We start from the raw sequence: 21,164 nt of genomic DNA on the forward strand, positions 1-21,164 counted from the left end.
CAAGCACTTTGGACAAGAGGTCGTCGACTCAATCGATCTAAGGATCTAATCGACGGACAGCCAGTGTTCCATTCTCTACCCCCCGTTACCAAAAGAAAGCCGAAAAAGCGCAGTGTGTCAGAACAGAGGTTGTCAGAGCAGTGGGTTACTTCATCAGAGGACTATAGGACTGAGGTCTCAATTACTGCTGTAGAAATAGACATACCAGTTAGACAGATGGATCAGCAAAATACATCAGGGATGGAGGCTCTAATGCGCCAGATGCAGGAGAGCATGAGACAGATGCATGATGATGCCGCCCGTCAAACAGAGTTCTCCAAACAGCAGGCCGCGATCATGGCCCAACAGGCCGAACTAATCACCAGACTGCAACAGCAGAATGCGGCATCTGCTTCAAACCAAATTCCTCCTCCGGCAGGGGCTCCATTACCTGAGCAAACGCCTACTGTTCAGAACGCTCTGCCAAACGCCCAGAACGCTGTGCCAAATCTCCAAAACTTACAAGAGGACACGAATCTTCCAACGGGGCCAGCTCCGCCCCCGCTTCCGCCACAACTGTCCAAGGTCCATACACCCAATCACCCGGACTCTCCCTTCGAGTTCGAGGTTGATCATACAGCTCTGAAATTGAGCAAACTTGAAAAGCTCTTCAAGAAATCCCAAGGGGTCAAGGCTATCCCGGATATCGAGGATGGATATACCTACGTGGCCGTAACATTGCCCAATAGGTTCAAAATGCCTCAAATTGACCGCTTTGACGGGTCCGGGGACCCCATGGTCCATCTCCGACTGTTCTCAGACATCTTGCGGCCAATGGGCCTAACTCGACCGCAGAAGCTTTCATTATTCGGCAAAACCCTGTCGGGTATGGCCGCCCACTGGTACGCAAAGTTAGAGGATGAAGTGAAGAAGAATTGGGATGAAATGGCTGAGGCCTTTGTCGCGCAATATTCGTACAACACTCAGATCGAGATTACAACTCGTGATCTCGAAACGACAAGGCAAGAGCCCAAGGAAACTTTCTCGGACTTTGTAATCCGATGGAGGGCAAAGGCATCAATGATGACTCTAAGGCCCACGGATAAGGACCAAATCCGGATGATTGTGCGCAATCTCCACCCAAAGTTGATGCAGAGAATGATTGTAATCCTCTTTCCTACTTTCTCAGATTTACACGAGATGGGGGTGCAAATCGAAGATGCAATTAAACAAGGACTGTTTGACCATGACAGGGAACAACCGAGGAGGACTTTCAACCATAACAACAATGCGGGCCCGAGTGGCGCTGCAAATACAAGAGCCTCGGAAGTCAGTATGGTCACCACCACTCCCCCTCCCCCTCCAAGGCCCATGGCTGCCACACCCTTCTCCGGCGCGTCCGGAAGCAACACACAAACCACCAGATTCCAACCTCGAGGCCAAAGAACCTTCACCCCATTATATATGCCCCTGTCCAAAGCTCTAGGGGTATTGATCAGGAAAAAGCATTTGAAACCCCTAGAGCCAAAGCCACTACCGAATCCACTCCCTCCCTCTCATGACCCAACAAAGTACTACGCGTATCACCAACAACACGGTCACGACACCGACCGTTGTTTCAGACTGCGTCATGAGATCCAAGATCTTATTGACAAACAGGTGATCGCGCCTCCTGATAAACCCAATGTCACAACCAACCCTCTCCCACCACATAACCAAGCTCCCCCTCCCAATAGAATCAATTTTATCCAGACTGGGGTCGTGTCTTATGATCCTAGCATCTATATTACCCCCACCCACCTACCCAAGCCGGAGGTGTTCCTCCCCGACTGCACTGACTCTTTGTGCGTGTTGGACATCTCCACAACCTAACCAGAGCCGAAGGTGGTGACCGTCGAAGATGGGACAGGGCAGATTTCAGGAGAGAATGAGATTGTTGAATCTGGGACTGGACAGAGTTTTGCTGGGGGAGCCTATGATCCAAGCGAGTACATCCTATCAACGAGCCGAATTGGGCCAGGTATAGAATTGCCAGAGACAGGAGAGCTGTGCATGATCCGGGGGGATGGATCTGGGCTAGGGGCAGATGATCTAACAGCCGTAGAGGAGGACTTTGCCGACCTGCAATTTTTCGATGACCAGGAACCGGGGATGCGTCAATCAACTGGTTCGACTATGAGGAATCGGCGGAGGCCACTGGATGGCTCGAGGATCAACCAGATGAAGTGGGGGAAGCCCAACCAGAACAGAGCCCGGCAGGGGCAGGAGTATCAGCTGTGGCCGGAATGGCCGGAAGTCAAGTTGTATCGCCGGAGAGCGCCGGTGTTAAGAATTCCGCTCGAGACTTGGGCATTATGGATACGGGAATTGTTGAACAACCAGCTGTACTGATGCAGCTAGAACGAGAAAAGTTTGAGGATGCCGAGAGAATTAGGAAAGCTAAGGGCCCTGAGGGGATTGAAAGTGCTGTGTGCACGAAGATAGAGAATGCTGCGAGCATGTGGACAGGGAGTACTGCAAGTGCAACTAAACCGGAGCCAGACAGGTGTCTGTTGGCTGCCGACGGAATATGGTGGGAAGACGATGACTTATGTCTTGCCCATACGGATGAAGACTGGGGAAATAATCAACCGGATGACACTTGGTACCTCGATGAGGTTGACCATATGACGAGAAGTGGGCGGTACTTCATACCCCCACACCTGGACCAACCCGAGGCATCCGGGAAGGATAGAGAAGCGGAGAAACAGAAGGAGAAGCAGATTGAAGAGGAAGCTGTGCTAAAACAGTTAAAAAAGATACAAGCAGACGTCTCCATCTGGGGACTGCTAATGGCATCACGAGTACATAGGGAAGCTGTCCTGTCTGCTATGGACAAGTCCAAACTCTCCATAGACACCACGCCTGAACAGCTGGTTGGGCTGGTTTTTCCGGGAAGAGGTTCCCCGGCATTAACCTTTTCGGACAAGGAACTACCGCCTGAGGGCACAAATCATAACAAACCTCTCTATATTTCTGTGGAATGTTGAGATAAGTGGATACCGGTGGTACTTGTTGATACCGGGTCTGCGATTAACGTCTGCCCGACCAGAACGGCATATGCAATCGGGTTGAAGCCCGTGGACTTCGTCCCAACCACCCAAGTGATCAGAGCATACGACAATACCAGCAGAGAAGTGATGGGGACTGTTAAAATTCAAACCATGGTTGGTCCAGGACAACACAGCATTGAATTTCATATCTTGGACGTTCCCGTAACCTTTAACCTACTTTTAGGGCGACCGTGGTTACACCAGGTCAAGGCAGTCTCTTCCACTCTACATCAGATGCTAAAGTACCCTCACGGGAAAGGGGTAGCGATCGTTTTTGGGAATTCATCAATCCATCCGCCGCCGGAAGTGTCCACACCTGTCTTGGAGATCGAGCACGGCACGGAGGATGTGTTTTTATCGGGGTTCACTTTGGCCGAGGCTCAAGTGGTGCAGAATGTCATGGCTGTGAATGAGGGTATGTACGTCAGTGCTCAATCTGTCTACCTCATAAACAAGCTGCAACATATCCCCGGAATGGGATTAGGAAGAAGCGGCCGGAAGGGCGTCGCGGTATCGGCCGAAGTGCCACACAACCCTCACACCTTTGGATTGGGTTATCTGCCCACCAAAGAGGACTGGGTGAGGAAAGGGAAAGAAATGGCCGGAAGGGCCAGAGCAAAGAAGGCTGGGAAGCCATTTGAGTTAATGCATAGGCCCATCTGGGGCACCCTAAACGGACGCTTCGTCCGGGAGGGGGAAGACTTTCCATTCTGCGGCTTCCCAGAACCATGGCTGAACGCGGAGAGGAAGCGCGTGCCTGGTTTCGAAATCTTCTTCGACTTACAATTATCTGGGGATGACGTTGCCGAAGCGCAGACAGACCCACCAACTAAGGTTGAGCAGTGTAAAGCAGTGGATTCTGAGAGCACCGAGCTTGAAATGGGGGTAGCACTGGCTTGTCTACTTTCAGATCCTCCGATCGACCAAGAGTGCTTGGGGGATAACTCTTCGGTTTCTATGATTGGGGATGAAATAGCTGCGGGCTTCCCAGCGCCGATCTTGGATGCATCTATCGCACCTTCTCTCATCTGGCAATATGAAGAAGGCTTTTTATCTAGCAGCACCGGGTCAGGTAGTGAGCCGGAATCTGATTCCACCGAATCTTGTGCGTCGGAATCAGGTTCCAGCTCGACTGAGTCTGAGTCCGGTATTCCTGGGGGTGATAACCCGAATGCCACAGTCCTGTCTAGGTCGTCATTTTCATTTTCTTTTGAGTCTGTTGTAACAGAGGAATCTAACGGCTTGAAAATATTTAATGAGAATGATGTGGATGTGGTTTCTGAGTATTTTTCTGTGCCTTTGATTTATTGCTTAAATCAGGATTTTCAAAATTTTGATGAAAACAACGAGGGAGAAATTCCTCCGGTTTTGCAACGGTTAATTGATCAAGAGCAGGAAAGATTCGTTAAACCCTTAATGGATGAAATCACTACTGTGAATGTTGGTACTGAAAAGGACCCGCGGCTGGTCCAGGTCGGGTCCACGTTGTCTTCGGAGGAACGCGAGCGCTTAGTCGCTTTATTAAAAGATTTCAAAGATGTTTTCGCGTGGTCCTACGAAGACATGCCTGGAATCGATCCTGAGATTGTACAGCACCGGATCCCTCTTGATCCCGAGGCCCGTCCTGTCAAACAGAAACTCAGAAGGATCCGTCCGGACTGGGCTCTCAAAATTAAGGAAGAAGTCACCAAGCAAATTGACGCAGGGTTCCTGCTGGTATCCGAATACCCAACTTGGTTGGCCAACATTGTTCCGGTGCCAAAGAAGGACGGCAGAATTCGGGTCTGTGTAGACTTCAGAGATTTGAACAGGGCCAGTCCGAAGGACGATTTTCCCTTGCCACACATTGATGAATTGGTGGATTTCACGGCAAGACACGCCTTGCTTTCGTTTATGGATGGTTTCTCAGGCTATAATCAGATAGTAATGGCACCCGAAGACCGGGAGAAGACTGCATTCACTACCCCGTGGGGTACATATTGTTATAGAGTGATGCCATTCGGGTTGAAAAACGCTGGAGCTACTTATCAACGGGCAGCAACTACAATATTGCATGATATGATCCATAAAGAGGTCGAGGTGTATGTGGACGACATGATTGTCAAGGCCAAAGAAAGAGAGGGCCACTACACCGCCTTACAAAAATTCTTTCAAAGGATCAGAGAGTTTCGGCTGCGGTTGAATCCCCAGAAGTGCACGTTTGGTGTTACAGCAGGGAAAATGCTAGGGTTTCTGATTACACAAAGGGGCATCGAGGTCGACCCTTCCAAAATCAAAGCCATCTTAGAAATGCCACCACCAAGGACTGAAAAGGAGGTGCGAGGCTTTCTAGGTAAAGTGCAATTCATAAGACGGTTTATCTTTAAATTAACCTTGACTTGTGAACCACTTTTGGTCTCCTGAAGAAAGGAAAGAAATTCCAATGGGACGGCCGATGTCAAGCAGCTTTTGAACAAATCAAAGAATATCTACAGAACCCGCCCGTGTTGTCACCACCAGAGCCGGGGAGACCGTTGATATTGTACCTTTCGGTAACTGAGACTACCATGGGCTGCATGCTCGCGCAGGAGTCAGAAAACAAAGTGGAAAGGGCCATCTATTATCTGAGCAAAAAGATGCTGGATTACGAGACCCGCTATACACCGCTGGAAAAGGCTTGTTTGGCCTTGGTATGGGCTACCAGGAAGCTGCGACACTACCTGTTAGCTCACTCTGTAATGTTGGTTTCGCGTTTGGATCCCATCAAATATCTTTTCGAGAAACCAGCACTTACGGGTAGGCTAGCTCGTTGGCTGCTGTTGCTCTCCGAATTTGATTTGAAGTATGTAATGCACAAGTCAGTAAAAGGAAGAGCGGTAGCAGAGTTCCTTGCCGACCACCCAGTTGAGGGGGATGAAGCGGTTGAGTACCTATTCCCAGATGAGGCCATTCTGCACATCGAAGATGAAACTTGGACGATGTACTTTGACGGAGCGTCAAACTAGTATGGGCATGGGATAGGGGTGTTGTTGATAGCGCCTGACGATTCCCGTATCCCTTTAGCATTCAAGCTCCGGTTCAAAGTCTCGAACAATGAAGCAGAGTATGAGGCATGTATTGCTGGCCTGGAAGCAGCCCTAGAACTAGGGGCAAGACGGTTGGACGTCATTGGGGACTCAAACCTTGTTGTGTCTCAAGCAAAAGGAGATTGGAAAGTCAAGGAGGAAAGGATGATAATTTACCACCAAACCTTGGATTTGTTAATTCCTCGGTTTGAAAAGCTAAATTTCACCCACCTCGTAAGAGAGAACAACAGGTTCGCAGATTCACTAGCAACTCTATCTTCCATGATAGACATCCCGTCCGGAGTCCGGATGCGTCCAGTCATTATTGATCAGAAGTTTGTGCCGGCATACGAGTCGATTTTCGCCATAGATGAAGCTCAAGACGACAACCCCTGGTATTACGACATCTGGAACTTCTTGGAAAAGGAGACGTATCCACTAGGGGCAAATGCCAAGGATAAGAGGGTCATCAGAAGAATGGCTGCTCAATTCATCATCTGCGGGGGTAAGCTGTACAAAAGGGGTCATCTGGGAATGCATAAGCTCTGTGTAGAAGCTGAAGAGTCGAAGCGCCTGATGGAGGCCATCCATGGAGGGGAGTGCGGTGCACACATGAATGGAGTAATGCTAGCCAGAAAGATCCTCAGACAGGGCTACTACTGGTCAACCATGGAGGAGGATTGTATTAGTTTTGTTTGGCGATGCCACAAGTGTCAAATTCATGCAAACCGCATGAACATCCCGCCGTCAAAGCTGTACAACATGACTTCGCCATGGCCTTTTTCAGTTTGGGGAATTGATGTGATCGGAGCTGTTACCCCGAAGGGGTCAAACGGGCATGAGTTTATCCTGGTAGCGATAGATTATTTCACAAAGTGGGTCGAGGCCCAATCATACGCGGTGTTGAAGGCATCGCACGTCGCAAAGTTCATCAGAAACAACATCATCTGTCACTACGGGGTGCCAAACGAGATAATTTCAGATAATGGTTCCCACTTCAAGAAAGAAGTGATAGACTTGTTGGAAAAATACAACGTGGCTTTCCATAAGTCATCTACATACCGACCGCAAACCAATGGAGCGGTCGAGGCCGCCAACAAGAATATCAAACATATACTGCAAAAGATGGTGGGAACCTACCGGGATTGGCCAGACAAGCTGCCATTTGCTCTGTGGGGCTACAGGACTTCAATCAGAACTTCTACTGGAGCGACTCCGTATTCATTGGTCTATGGAATGGAGGCTGTTCTACCCATCGAGATTGAGGTTCCGTCGTTACGAGTATTGGTTGAGTGCCAAATAGCCGAAGCAGATTGGCAGCAGAGCAGATTTGAAGAACTCATGCTCTTTGATGAAAGAAGACTGAAAGCACTGTACCACATCTAAGGCTATCAACGCAGAATTTCCCGGGCTTTCAACAAGAAGGTTAAGTCCAGGAATCTGAAAGAAGGAGATTTGGTGCTCAAAGACAACCGAGCTCCCATCCACGACCCAAGGGGCAAGTTCAAACCCAATTGGACTGGTCCTTATATCATCAAAGCTATCTGGTCAGGTGGAGCTGTGGTTCTGATGGATCTAGATGGCTTGGAGTTCTCACAACCGATCAATATGGACAAGTTGAAGAAATATTACCCTTGAGAGGCTCGCTAGGCCGAAAACCCGAAAGGGCGACCTAGGCAAAAGTCAGAGCACAAAAAATTAGAAAATATAAAAACTGAGCTCGCAAGGTTGAAAACCCGCAAAGGGCGGCCTTGGCAAAAGTTAGAGCGCAAAAGGAGAGTGAAAATACTCGAGTGAACCTCAGCCTGAACTACGTAAGGCTTGATTTCCGTCTTTGGGATACGTAGGCAGCTTCATATTGAAGTTCAGCCATAAACTTTTCCCCGATCAACTCTGTCCATTTTGATCATCTCAGTCATCTTTATCCATCAGCATTTATCGCGATCTCCGGTACAGTGCTATTCAGACTAGGGGCAACTTTCCGTTGCCGCGACGGCGCAAAGTTACTCAGACTAGGGGCAACTTTCCGTTGCCATGCAGTGTCGCATTGTTCTTCAGACTAGGGGCAACTTTCCAGTTGCGGGGATCTGGGGTTGTGCATCTCAGTGACAGATCTTCGGCGTGTCCAGTTCTGATCCACATCGAAAATAGTTTTTAAAAGTTTTAATAAAAGTCGACTTTGTTCAAATTAATCTTTTTACGACTAAGACCATTTTTGGACCAAAGCGGAAAATTTTCAGTACCACAACCTTCAATTTCATTGATTTCAAAACAGAGTTCTCCTGCTCTTGCATACAATCGAGGTTGCTTTTTTATTACATTCATAAAGAAAACTTGAAAATGCTAAATAAGCAATAAATTTGGGGCATAGTTGAGTCAAGTATCTCTGCGTCCCCTCCCAGAGCTGGACGAAGCATCTGATGTCAAGCTAGGCCCAACCTGTGCCTCCTCGTTGAGCCAATCCAAGCACTCATCGGACAAAGTGCAACTGAAAGTGGAAGCAGAGGCCAGGAGCTCTCTAGTCCTCCATGCTGTGGCATATCGGGCAAGCTGTGCACCTCGGACCGGGAAAGCGGCTGGGTACTCAATCCCCTCCGGTGGGCAGGTCTGATCATGACCGAACTGACGCAGGAACCGGAACGGAAAATAGAATACGCAGTGGGTTAGACCAATCAATTGGATCCCAATCAGCCGAGACATACTATAGCTCATTGCCGGGAGGTTGAGCCAAGGACAACACCAAGCAATGCGGTCTGCGGACAGATTGCACATCCAGTCAAACCACCACCTTTCGTCAAGAGCATTGACTAGGCGCTGCCGAAAGAAGTAACCTCGAACTGAATAGGCCGGGCAAGAGTCCACCACCTGCAACTTGTCCATTAACCATACCTGGGAGAGGGATGGAAAATGAGAGAATAAAGAACAGAGAGATGTACGATGAGAGAAAAGTAAGATAAGGGTTTTGTGAGAAAAACTGAGCCTGAGGGTCGAGTGATGTGAGCAAATATATGTAAGGTTGGGTGGGAAACATTACCTGCAGCAGCAGTGGACTCCCAGCAAACCTAGTCGCCTCCCGGCGATAGACAGAATCCAAGCCCATCAGTGTCTCAGCCAAGGTCATGGTGATACAGCTCTTTCCTTCTCTCAAGCCTTGGGCAACTTCAATCAGACGGATGCTAGCTCCGCCGAAGCCCGAGGAAAGCAAAAAGTGAGACAACAAACACAAGCAGAGGGCGTGTTGCCGGAAACCCTGCCAATAATGGTTGCTGCGGTCACCGGCGTCGGAAAAACGATGGATCAAGCCAAGAATATCCAGTTCCCCACTGCAGATCAGAGATCGAGCATCATGCGCCGTGAGCCCACACATCCGCCCTAAAGCTTGGGCATGGCCAAAACGGAGCTGGGGCAAGATCACTTCAGAGCATTCAGACTCCATCAAAACTTGAAAATCTTCGAAAGTGGGACATACCTCTTGGCTGCCGAAGCTAAAAACGTGCGTCACTGGGTTCCAGAACCTTGCCGCGGCATGGAGAAAAGGGAGATGTAGCGGAGTACGGCTCAGCGTGAATAGTGCATTCAAACCGAAACCCCGGAAGTTCAGCTTTTCCGAGCCATCTAGAGAAGAGATCCGAGATATGAGATTTTCCGCAAGAAACGCCTCCATCTTTGTGTAAAACTAAGATGAAATGAATGTTCCCGAAGTTGAGGCTTTTATAGAGGGAAAAACACTATTCACGGGGACACGTGTCAAAAACTAGGTGGCTGCAGGAATAAGTGGCCGGCTGGCCACCTTTTCTGGCTGGCCGGCCATTCTCTTTTTCAAAAACTGGCCGGCCGGCTCCCACTCTCCATAAAATTGGCCGGCCGGCTCCCAAAGGTGGCCAGCAATGCTTCAGTGTATCTCCTTGGCCCTGTTTTACCCTTCGAGGGAAAGTTTCAAGCATTTCCATGCAACGGGAGAGTCAAAGGCCTTCATTTCCCTCTGTTTCGGATGCGTTCCGGTGCCCAGATCGTCCGAAGTACACTCTGTTGTTGCTGATTTTTGTTTATCGAGTTGTTGTTTTGATTATCGAGTTGTTATTTTGCTTATCGAGTTGTTTGTCGAGCGAACGTGTTTCGTATTTTCGAGTCGTTGCTCTCTGTTTAAACAATCTTTGTTTAAGTCTTGTTTATTTACGTTGACAACACTATTGCATTTTGTTTATCGAGTTGTAAACTTGCTAAAGTTCTGTTATATCTTAGTAAGTTGAGTTGCTTAGTTTGTCGCGTCGGTTCACTACCTGACTTGGTGATTACACAATGCATATTCCCATTCAATTTCATCTTTGTAAAATAAAATGATGCGATACGATGCTAAAAGTTTAAAAATACAAACACCTTTTCAAAAGCTGTTTCATTCCATCATGTTTTACAATGAACAAAGGTACAAGTTTTACAAAAAATAAAACTACCTAACAATGAGCAAAGTGCTACAAACTACTAGCAAAAAGAAAAATAAAGCAGGAAACAGCAGCATCAATGTCCTCGGGAGCGGGAATGAGAAGCACTCCTCATCCTCTTCTGCGGGACAACCTCTGCACCATCATCATCATCCGGGTCGGAGCTGTCATCCTCAGAACCCCCCTCAGCCTCGCCTCTGTTCCCCGAACCAAGACCGGAGTCCCCCCTCCTCAGCAGATGTCTCTGACTGGCGGTCGGTAACCTCCTCCTCCTCCTCGAGCTCCGCCTCTACAACGTGTGCCCTACGTCTGCGGGAGGACCCTCCTCGAGCTCCTCGAAAAGGCCGGCATGGCCCAGCTCCTCGGAAAGGCCTGGATGGCCCCGCTCCCTGAGAAGGCCCAGATGGCCCAGCTCCGCAAAAAGGCCTGGATGGCCCCGCTCCCTGAGAAGGCCCAGATGGCCCAGCTCCGTAAAAAGGCCCAGATGGCCCAGCTCCCCAAGGAGGCCCAGGTGGCCCGGCCCACGGCTGAGCATATACAGGAGGCATCTGAAAATGAAAAGTTCAATACATTAGTTCAAATATGAAAATCAGATACGAGTACAGTATGTGAGTGGGGTGTGTGTCGGATGTGCTCTACAATACAGAAGAATGCTCAAAACCAGTGTGTCATCAGATGTGTGATAAATACAAGAAAAATGAACGGTACCTGCAAACCCATGACGGATAGGTGTGTCTCTCTCCGAAGGACCATGCCCTCAAGTGCGGCCATCACCCCGAGAATCTCTTCCACATACTCAACCGGAGGCTGTAGATGCAAAGGTAAAACTATCAGTAAAGGAATGAATGTCCAAGTACCCGACTGATAAATCAAAGCTATAAATCATACCGGTGGTGAATCAGGATCCCTGACATATCTATGGTCAGGAAGTGGAGGCTCTAGCGGAATCGGGTAAGAAGTCCCAAAACGCCATCCCGTCAACTCAGATGGCATGTCCGGCCATCCAGGATGAGGATATGTCGGAGGAGCCGGAGGAACCGATCTACCCCTACCTCTCGATGTACCAGCCCTACTAGTAGAAGGGGCGTCTGCAGCCCGAGCCCGGGCCTGGCTCGAAGATGACGTACCAGCAGACCTCGTCATCGGGGTGCGAGCCCCCGCCAGTGGAGGCATCAAATATGTATGACGGTAAGTGGCATAGTCCCCTTCCTCGAGGTGCAACAGGGCATCACTACCGAGCATACCGCCGACTATCTCCTGGTGAGAGAGCCTATCAGCAATCCGCATACTGACTGGGGGTGCTGCGGGAGGATCCTGAGAATCGTACCCCCATACTTGACGCAGAAAGCGTTCCCCCAGAAACCATGCTCTACCAACAGGTCCTTCGAGCAGGAACATGTACTGGGAGGTGCCCGATCCTCCGGGATACTGAAATCGGAGACCATCGCCCAAGGGTGCCCAAGGCTGCCATGTAATCTGTGGATAACAAGTGAATAAACCAATCAGAAATCAGGAACGTGCAGGGCAAATCAGAGATAAAAATGGGAAGAACTGAGGGTTCTGAAGTACCTCCGATGGGCGCACAGTGTCAAAATACTGTCGCAGATAAATGAGAGTCTCTCGGGGTCTCGGCCGGTGCGGGCCCTCGAACACCAGTGAATATGGGGTCATGGGGGGCCCTGCCACCTCCAACTCTGGGGCTAATGCTGGGAAGTATACGTAGACCCATAGCTGAGGAAAGCAGTGCAGAATGTAAGTACAAAGTGTTGAGAGCAAAATACAGACTGTAAAGCGCGTTGTGTGTGCAATGTACAAGTAATGAAGAGCAGAAATGTAAATCAAGGGGACAGAAAAGTACCTCCCAGGCTCTCCAATAACCGCCAAGTAAGTCTCCCCGCCCGCGGGAGGTCGCGCTCATATATTAGTAAAGGGTAGCCAGGCCGGCGCCACCCCAGTCATATCGACTGACCTGTGATAGGTCAACCAGAGCGCTCAGCAGGTATAGCCCGACTGTGTTCCCTCTATCGGCGAATAGGGTAGTCCCGAAGAGGAACATAAGGAAACCACGGGCGTACTGCTCCGTCTCCTCAGGAGTCTCGGGCACCATCTCCGCCCGCCGGAAGTGGGAAGAAAACCAAGTGTATCGGACTCTCCCAGAAACCCTGTCGACAGGCGGGCGAGCCCCCAGCAGATATGTCCAAGCGGCCTCCCACTCGCCCATGTCCTCGTCATAGGGGATGGACCAACCTCCTATGTCCAGGCCGGTCAACACAGCGAAGTCCAGAGGGGTCATAGTCATGTCCCCGGTGGCAGAGAAATGAAAGGAGTTGGTGGTGTCCCACCATCTCTCTACCAGTGCCGCCATCAGTGTCCTCCTGGCAGGACAACGTGACAACCCAATGCAGAAGGCCCCGAACCCTGCCAAGTCTACAAAATCCCGGACAGCCTCCGGGAGCTCCACGTACCAGTCCCGCGCGGCGGTGGAGCCATACCCCCGTACACTGCGAGAACCAACCTGCATTCAGAATGAATACATGTGTCAGTATGAAATGAGCTGTGTGCCAATAAAATGAATGAGCTGTGTGCCAATGAAATGAATGAGCTGCGTGTTCAACTTTCAACTAGTGTGGGCTGCGTGTTCACTATCAATCTGGGCTGCGTGTTCAGGAAATTAAAGTTTGGGCTGCATGTTCAACTCTCAATTAGTGTGGGCTGCGTGTTCACTATCAATCTGGGCTGCGTGTTCAGGAAATTAAAGTTTGGGCTGCGTGTTCAACTCTCAATTAGTGTGGGCTGCGTGTTCACTATCAATCTGGGCTGCGTGTTTAGGAAATTAAAGTTTGGGCTGCGTGTTCAACTCTCAATTAGTGTGGGCTGCATGCTCACTATCAATCTGGGCTGCGTGTTCAACAAATTAAGGTTTGGGCTGCGTGTTCAACTTTCAATCAGTGTGGGCTGCGTGTTCACTATCAATCTGGGCTGCGTGTTTAGGAAATTAAAGTTTGGGCTGCGTGTTCGACTTTCAACTAGTGTGGGCTGCGTGTTCACTATCAATCTGGGCTGCGTGTTCGGGAAATTAAAGTTTGGGCTGCGTGTTCAACTCTCAATTAGTGTGGGCTGCGTGTTCACTATCAATCTGGGCTGCGTGTTCAGGAAATTAAGGTTTGGGCTGCGTGTTCAACTTTCAATCAGTGTGGGCTGCGTGTTCACTATCAATCTGGGCTGCGTGTTCAGGAAATTAAGGTTTGGGCTGCGTGTTCAACTTTCAATCAGTGTGGGCTGCGTGTTCACTATCAATCTGGGCTGCGTGTTCAGGAAATTTAAGTTTGGGCTGCGTGTTCAACTTTCAACTAGTGTGGGCTGCGTGTTCACTATCAATCTGGGCTGCGTGTTCAGGAAATTAAGGTTTGGGCTGCGTGTTCAACTTTCAATCAGTGTGGGCTGCGTGTTCACTATCAATCTGGGCTGCGTGTTCAGGAAATTAAAGTTTGGGCTGCGTGTTCGACCTTCAACTAGTGTGGGCTGCGTGTTCACTATCAATCTGGGCTGTGTGTTCAGGAAATTAAAGTTTGGGCTGCGTGTTCAACTCTCAATTAGTGTGGGCTGCGTGTTCACTATCAATCTGGGCTGCATGTTCAGAAAATTGGAGTTTGGGCTGTGCATTCTACTCTAAGTCAGTGAGTGCTATATGTTCACCATTTTAATTCGGGCTGTGTGTTCGACAAATCAGAGTGTGAGCCGTGTGTTCATTTCTTAACTAATGTGTGCCGTGCGTTTGCAATCAATTAATGAGCCGAGTGTTCAGAAATTCAAGTGTTTAAGCTACATATTCAGGATGCAAATAAAGTACTATGTCATAAGCTAAACTGTGTGTTCAAGCATGGCAAAGGTGCGAAATGTACGAAAAATGCAGAAAATGAAGTAAATACCTCTCGGGCCTCATGGGAGAGGTGATGCTCTGGCTCTCGGAGAAGCAGATCCCCAGGTGCTCGCTCATCAAAATCAGTGAAATGACGGAAAACGGCACGAGGAATGACATGTGCTGGCAGAGCGTACCTCCCAGGAATAAAAGGTCGGACCCTCGGGGGCAAAGTCATGGGATCAAAATCGTCCCCGGCACCCGGAAAGCCTCCACCTTGGGAAGAATGATCCGCCATTTTCAGAAAATCTGCAAAATGAGCGAAAATGAGCCAAAATTGGAAAAAGTCAACAAAAGTCAACTCTCGGGAAATGAAAAAGTCAACAAAAGTCAACTCCTGAGAAAATCTTCCAAATATTGAGACAAACTTACCTCAAGTGGCGAAAATGAGAAAAGAAGCTCCGAAACCAAAATTTAATCAGTTCAAAGTGCTTGAAACTGAATATTTTTCCGAAAACAACTTGCGTGGGGCGTTGGAAAACGCGTATGGAATTCAAATCTGGAGAAGAAAGTGGTGTAGGAGGCAGGAGAAGAGAAGATCTCGGCTGCATTTATAGGCTCCAAGTCTTGGGATGAAGGAGCATAAGGAAAGGAGGTGAAAGGACCAAAATGCCCTCGGATTTGGGCATATGGCCGGCCGGCCACCTTTTCTTGCCGGCCAGCCATTTCCTTTTTGGAAAATCGGCCGGCCAGCCATTTACTTTTTGGAAAACCAGCCGGCCAGCTCTCATCCCTCATAAAACTAGCCGGCCATGTCCCTCACAGGCTCACCTAGCTCCCTGCAAATTTTGAGGAAGATTGGAGTTCCCGGGACCTGAAAAAGTTCAAGAAAAGTACACTTCCGGTCGCGCAATCGCTCCGCCGGAACTTCAGCTTCAAGTTCTGACATGTGTCTCATCATTATTCATCAAAATCAAGATGTATCCTTTTGAATATGTTGTAGTCTTTCCAGGAAATTGAATCGAAGGCCGTCATCGAAGTCGTCTTCGCCGAAACACGCGTTCCTTGCTCGTTTATTTCGTAACAAACGGGCGCCTTGATTTATGCTCGTTTTGCACTATCATGCACATAACTTGCATTCTCATGAGCATACTTGCGTTATTATGCACATTTCTTGATATTGCCATACCTCTGTGCTTGAGCATGCGTTGTCACGCACTTTCCTTTCTCGCATCACGATGCATTCACTCGCCGGCACTGCGTGTGTCGAACTTTCAGAATCACATTGAATTCATGTTGTTAGCATGTTGTGCTTGTTGAATTTCTCTCTTTTGCAGGCACGATATTGTATGTACGGTTCATTTGAGGCTGGTGCGACCAGACGAATCGCACAGGTATCGTATCTTCTCCGTGTGAAACGCGATGAGAATTGAACAATTCTCCGCATTCTTAACTGCATGGAATGCAGTTGTTGCTTTGCATTATTGCTTAAAACTGTTGCATCTATTTGCGAATACTTGCTTCATTACAGCTTGCTGCATTTGCATGATCATTGAGTTATGTTCGGCTTCTTGCACATCGCTTTTCATTTTGCCCCCCTGCCTGCGGGCACATCTCTTTTTATTTTGTACGTTTGTCTAAGTCTTCGGCCTTGTCAAAAATGGGTCGTCTATGGGCTTTGACATTCACTCCCGTCACTTGTGACTTCCAAGTTCTGTCAAAGAGGGGCAACTGTAGACACCCCATTTTTGACCGACCTTATGACTCAGACGTCACCGATTGAGCGCTTGGTGATGTTGCATAATGTGCTCATTCAGAAGTTTCAGAGTCACGGCCGCGAGCCTTGCCTCCGGACTTCCAGACTCTTTTGTACCTTGCCTCGGTTTGCGAACCAGGTCCCGTTTTCTCTGTTTTCTTTTCCCGAAGGGAGGGAGAGGTCTCATAGATCGTCTCTCAGTGGCCGTAGGCTACGTTTCGTGGCCGTAGGCCATTTTTCCCGTTTGGAGCCCGGTTTCTAGTTTTTCGGAGCCGTCGGCCGTGTGCCTCGGTTCGGGACCGCTTAACCACCTCTGTTTGCTCCAGTTTTTGGCATACACCTTATTTCCTCCCTTTTGAGGGACACTGTGGTCTGAGAGACCAACTTCGTGGTCGAACGCCACTTTCGGTGCCTAACAGCCTGTTTTCAGGGCCCCGAACTGCGTGTTTTGGCCCCCGAACCTCCGTTTTGCATCGGTTTGGGTTCATTTTTGGTGGAGAACTTATTTTCATTGTTAGAAAGGTTGTAGGAGAGTGGGAGGCCAGCAATTTTTCTGAAAAACCAGCTTTTTTTGGTCAAAAGTGATTCAGCATGAATCCAGGAAGGAGGAAAACACTGTGCGACTTCACCGAAACGAGCATAACTCTTTGTATACTTGGATTTAAGATATGAGGTTACCACCATTGGAAAGATTACTTCCGGGGCTTCATTTTTCACTCAAGAATATCCTAAGGACAAGTTCGGGTGGGGGAGATATGGTTGATTGAAGTAGGGCATCAATCCGGTTGGACCGAATCTGCGCGGCTTCACCAAAACATGCATAACTTTTTGCACAGGAGGAATTTTAATGCAAGGTTTGCGCCATTGGAAAGATAACTTCCGGGGCTTGAATATGGAAACCTGGCTAGCCACCATTGGACTTCCCAATCACTAGCCGGCCACCTTTCTTTCCGGCAGATCCATTTTTGTCCTGAAAAGTAGCAGGCCGACCATAAAAGGTGGTAGACCAGCCACTTATGCCCAGAAAGCCCAAAATTGACAAATGTCTTCCCTCCAGTTGTATTCCACCAGGCCCTATGTCCAAAATTTTCCCTCTTGTTTTGGTCCATTCAAATTGGTTTTCCCCCTCTTTGCTTTGGTCCATTCAAATTGGTTTTCCCCCTCTTTGCTTTGGTCCATTCAAATTGGTTTTCCCCCTTTTTTTTTGCTCCAATTCAAATTGGTTTCCCCCCTTTCCCCCCCCCCTCTTTTCCTCTATAAAACCAGCACTTGAGCTCCATTTGGAAGGGCTACAAAAATTGGTTTTGAGCTCTTGCATTCAATCTCTCTCTCTCTCTCTCTCTCTCTCTCTCTCTCTCTCTCTCTCTACTCCAAGCACCAAAAACCCTTTAAGTTCTACACCATTTACCCTACACCTCATAGCACAAGGCCTCCATCCCTCATTCCAGAAACTTGAGGCTGCTTTCCAGAGGTGAAGAGCTCCCAAACTTGGCCCAAAAGTTGTTGAAGCTTGGTTCTACAAGGGTGAGTCTCATTTTCCCTCTTTCTTGCCTTGTTTTGCATGCTATCTAAGCCATACTTGCTAGATTTTTTGGGCTCCTAACCAAACTTTAAATAGTCATATTTTGAGCCCCTTTTCATGTTTGATCAAGGACCTCCTACTGTTTGAGGTCTCCTACTACCACTTGCCTCTTTATCTCTCTTTTAGGCCAATTTTTGCATAGTATTTTAGGCTTATTTGTGAGTTGTTTTGGACTTGGTCATAAACTGCAAAATAACTTTTTTTGAGCCCCTATTCAATATTGTTGAATAGCTCTCCTCTGTTTGAGGCCTCCTGCTATCACTTGCCTCTTTATCTCTCTTTTAGGCCAATTTTTGCATAGTATTTTAGGCTTATTTGTGAGTTGTTTTGGACTTGGTCATAAAATGTAAAATAACTTTTCTTGAGCCTCTCTTCAACATTTTTGAAAGGCTCTCCTCTGTTTGAGGTCTCCTGCTATCACTTGCCTCTTTATCTCTCTTTTAGGGCAATTTTTGCATAGTATTTTAGGCTTATTTGTGAGCTTTTTTGGACTTTTCCATAAACTGTGAAATATCTTGTTTTGAGCCCCTATTCAAGATTGTTAAAGGGTTCTCCTCTGTTTGAGAACAGAAGCTACCACTTGTCTCTTTACCCCTCTTTTAGGCCTTTTCTTGCATGATAGTTTGGCCTTATTTGTGATTACTTTCATGGCTTGATGTAAACTGTAAAGTGCCTTGTTTTGAGCCCCTATTCAACTTTGTTGAAGGGATCTTTTCCATTCGGGGCCAGCTTCTGTCCCTTCGTGTTTAATCTCTCTTTTTGGGCCATTTTTGCATGATAGATTAGCCCTATTTGTGTTCATTTTTGAGACTTGTTATAAACTGGAAATATGCTTGTTTTGGGACTTTCTTGTATCTGTCTTCATGCTTCATGATCAAATAATGCATGCTTTGTATAGCTGTAAGTCATTCCATGTGCCTAGTTTCGAATTTCGGGGTTCATTCCATGCATCGGGTGCCATGCTTCCATGTTTCGGGGCTGCCTTGTATCACATTTCAGCGCTGAAATTTGCATGTTTGCATACCATGTTCCATGCCTTGCCATGCATTGGGTAGAGTGGCATTTGATGTCTTAGGCTTGGTCCTCGGTTTGCATGCATGTGTGCACGTATTTCGAGAGTCTCATTTTCATCTCATGGCTACTGATGTGAGTGTGGCTGAGGTCCACTCATGTTGGTGTAAGTCCATTGTGCATTGTGTACGCCATTTCATTCCATAGCATTGTGTATGCTAGGTTGTATGTTAGAGCATTGTGTATGCCTTGTTACATCATGCATTGTGTATGCCACTTCATAGCATTGTGTATGCTAGGTCGCATGTTAGGATTATATTCATGCATGTCATGCATATCGCATTGTGCTTGGGATAGGAGTTAGCCTGAGCACGGGAAACGAGGGACGTTTCGTACTTCAAGTGACGGAACGTGTCTCAATTCCCAGTCACCGACACTCCGGATTATCCATGATGGAGTTTAGGTCTTGTTGTGTTTATATGTGCATTCATTTCATATTAAGTCGTGCAATTCGACTCCACGGCCATCATGCATCGATATGCGTGATTGGTGGTACGAGGATCGAGGACTACACTCCCTGAAGAGTAGTCATGCATACATATGTGAAAATACTTTGCCATGCCCCTTTGTTGCTCTCTGTTGCAGCAAATCAGAAATCGGTAGCCTTCCGGAGCTTGACACGCATTCCAAGAACAATTGCAAACAGAGGCAAACCGGGGCATCGCGAGGGATTCTCCGCACAAGGCAACCCGAGCATGCATCATTCATCATCCGGAGCAGATTTGAGGCAGTCCCTGGCTTGCATGCCAATTTATTGCTTTCTTATTTTAATTTGTTAATTAATTAGGGTTTTGTACATATTTGGACTGTAATTATTCATTCGGGACTGTATATTATTTATTCGGACCCTCCGAGCGAGGGCACAACTGTAATAAGTGTACGTGTGTGCGATGTATGTCTTCCAACCCCATGTCTTTCTCCCTTTTATTTACCCGCTTATGATGGTTAGATTAGGGCATGTTTCAATTAGCATACAGTATGATAGCATGTTTGCATTCATTCATCTGCTTTGCATGCACTGGGCTCGGCGCATCATACTAACTGCATTGTATTTTCAATTTCAAGTTGAATACATGTTAGCTATAGCATTTCATATGCCATGTCTAGAATAGCCGAGCCTGCTATAGTTGCACTTTTGCATGTGTTGCATTAGGCATTTCTGTATAATTAGGATCATGCATGGATTTCTAATTAGCTTCTGTTTTGGCTTGGAGTAGTCGGTAAGTTTTATGCTTTAGCATCCTTGCATGCGTGTGAGTGACTGCCATGATAGCATGCTTACCACGAGGCTATATGCTTATGTGATATAACTGCCTGAATGCCTGTGGGTGAAGGTTGGATTATTTGAATTGGAATAAATACATTGACTGTGAGTTTTAAGCCCACCAGATAGTGGCAAAATCATGTTTTTCTAAGCCCACCCGAGGGTGGCAAATCCACGTCTTAGCCTACTTGCGGGTAGCACCATCAAACCATTTTCAAAATAAACAAACATGAAACGTTTTGTTCCAATTCAGGCGATCCAGTCTATACTTGTATGTTGTGCGCTTCACATAGTAAATCTAGGCTAATAACCGGAATAAGAACGCATAATGTTTTCAAAAATAGATATCATGGTTAGTAGAGGCCGATCTTTGATCGGGCGAGCGGGGGTGCTCACGAAGTGACCTTCCCCAATCATACCCAAGTTCCCGAGCCGAGGCAACTTTGGTGATAACGGATACGTGGCCTTAGGCAAACGAGTCAGGGTTTCCTAAATTTCCCCAAAATAAAACATTTAGGTGGTGACTCTGTATCTGGCAAAGCAGTCCATGTTTGGCACTTCTTTCAAAATCTATTTTCTCAAAACGATTTGTCGGATTTGGACTCTTTGGTTCAGATTTAGAACCGTGACAATTTGAGAGTCCGAACTGTAGTGAACCCCAAATGAACAGAACGGGACTCACCCTCCCGGGGCGTTCGGGGACGTCTACAAACCTACGTTTACATGGGTTCCAGTTTACGATTTTCTCCAGACTAAATTTCTTGGAAAAGTTGTATTGTTTCGAAACCCCTAGAGCGTGATTCACTGCCCTATCATTTTACTCCAAAGGAAATGGTCTATGATGTTATTATGGCATTGCATAGTTTCGAAAAGAGATATAAAAATATTTTTGCACGAACATTTCATTTGCATTCATCTTGTAGCTTTATTAAGATTCATATACTGTGTTGGATTACTTCTACTAGACTGTGACTCACCCTATGTGGGAAAAAATTTCAAGTGCTGATGATATGCCTCCGCCAAGGCAATAGCTTGAGAGGCCCTGGAGCGAGAATGTAACGCCTTGAAATAATTACAA

At 47.6% G+C, this 21,164-nt stretch overlaps 1 long non-coding RNA gene across 1 annotated transcript; it reads right to left on the bottom strand.

Moving 5' to 3' along the window:
* Positions 1–11,893: 11,893 nt before the first annotated feature.
* On the bottom strand, positions 11,894–13,016 carry LOC145821168 (uncharacterized). Its single transcript, XR_014363202.1, has 3 exons — positions 12,413–13,016; positions 12,124–12,285; positions 11,894–12,030 (listed from the first exon to the last, which is right to left on the bottom strand). It is a non-coding gene; the product is annotated as an uncharacterized LOC145821168 (long non-coding RNA).
* Positions 13,017–21,164: the final 8,148 nt, after the last annotated feature.

Source organism: Camellia sinensis, chromosome 3, assembly GCF_055761805.1.
Source record: "Camellia sinensis isolate YWXY chromosome 3, ASM5576180v1, whole genome shotgun sequence".
NCBI lineage: Eukaryota > Viridiplantae > Streptophyta > Magnoliopsida > Ericales > Theaceae > Camellia > Camellia sinensis.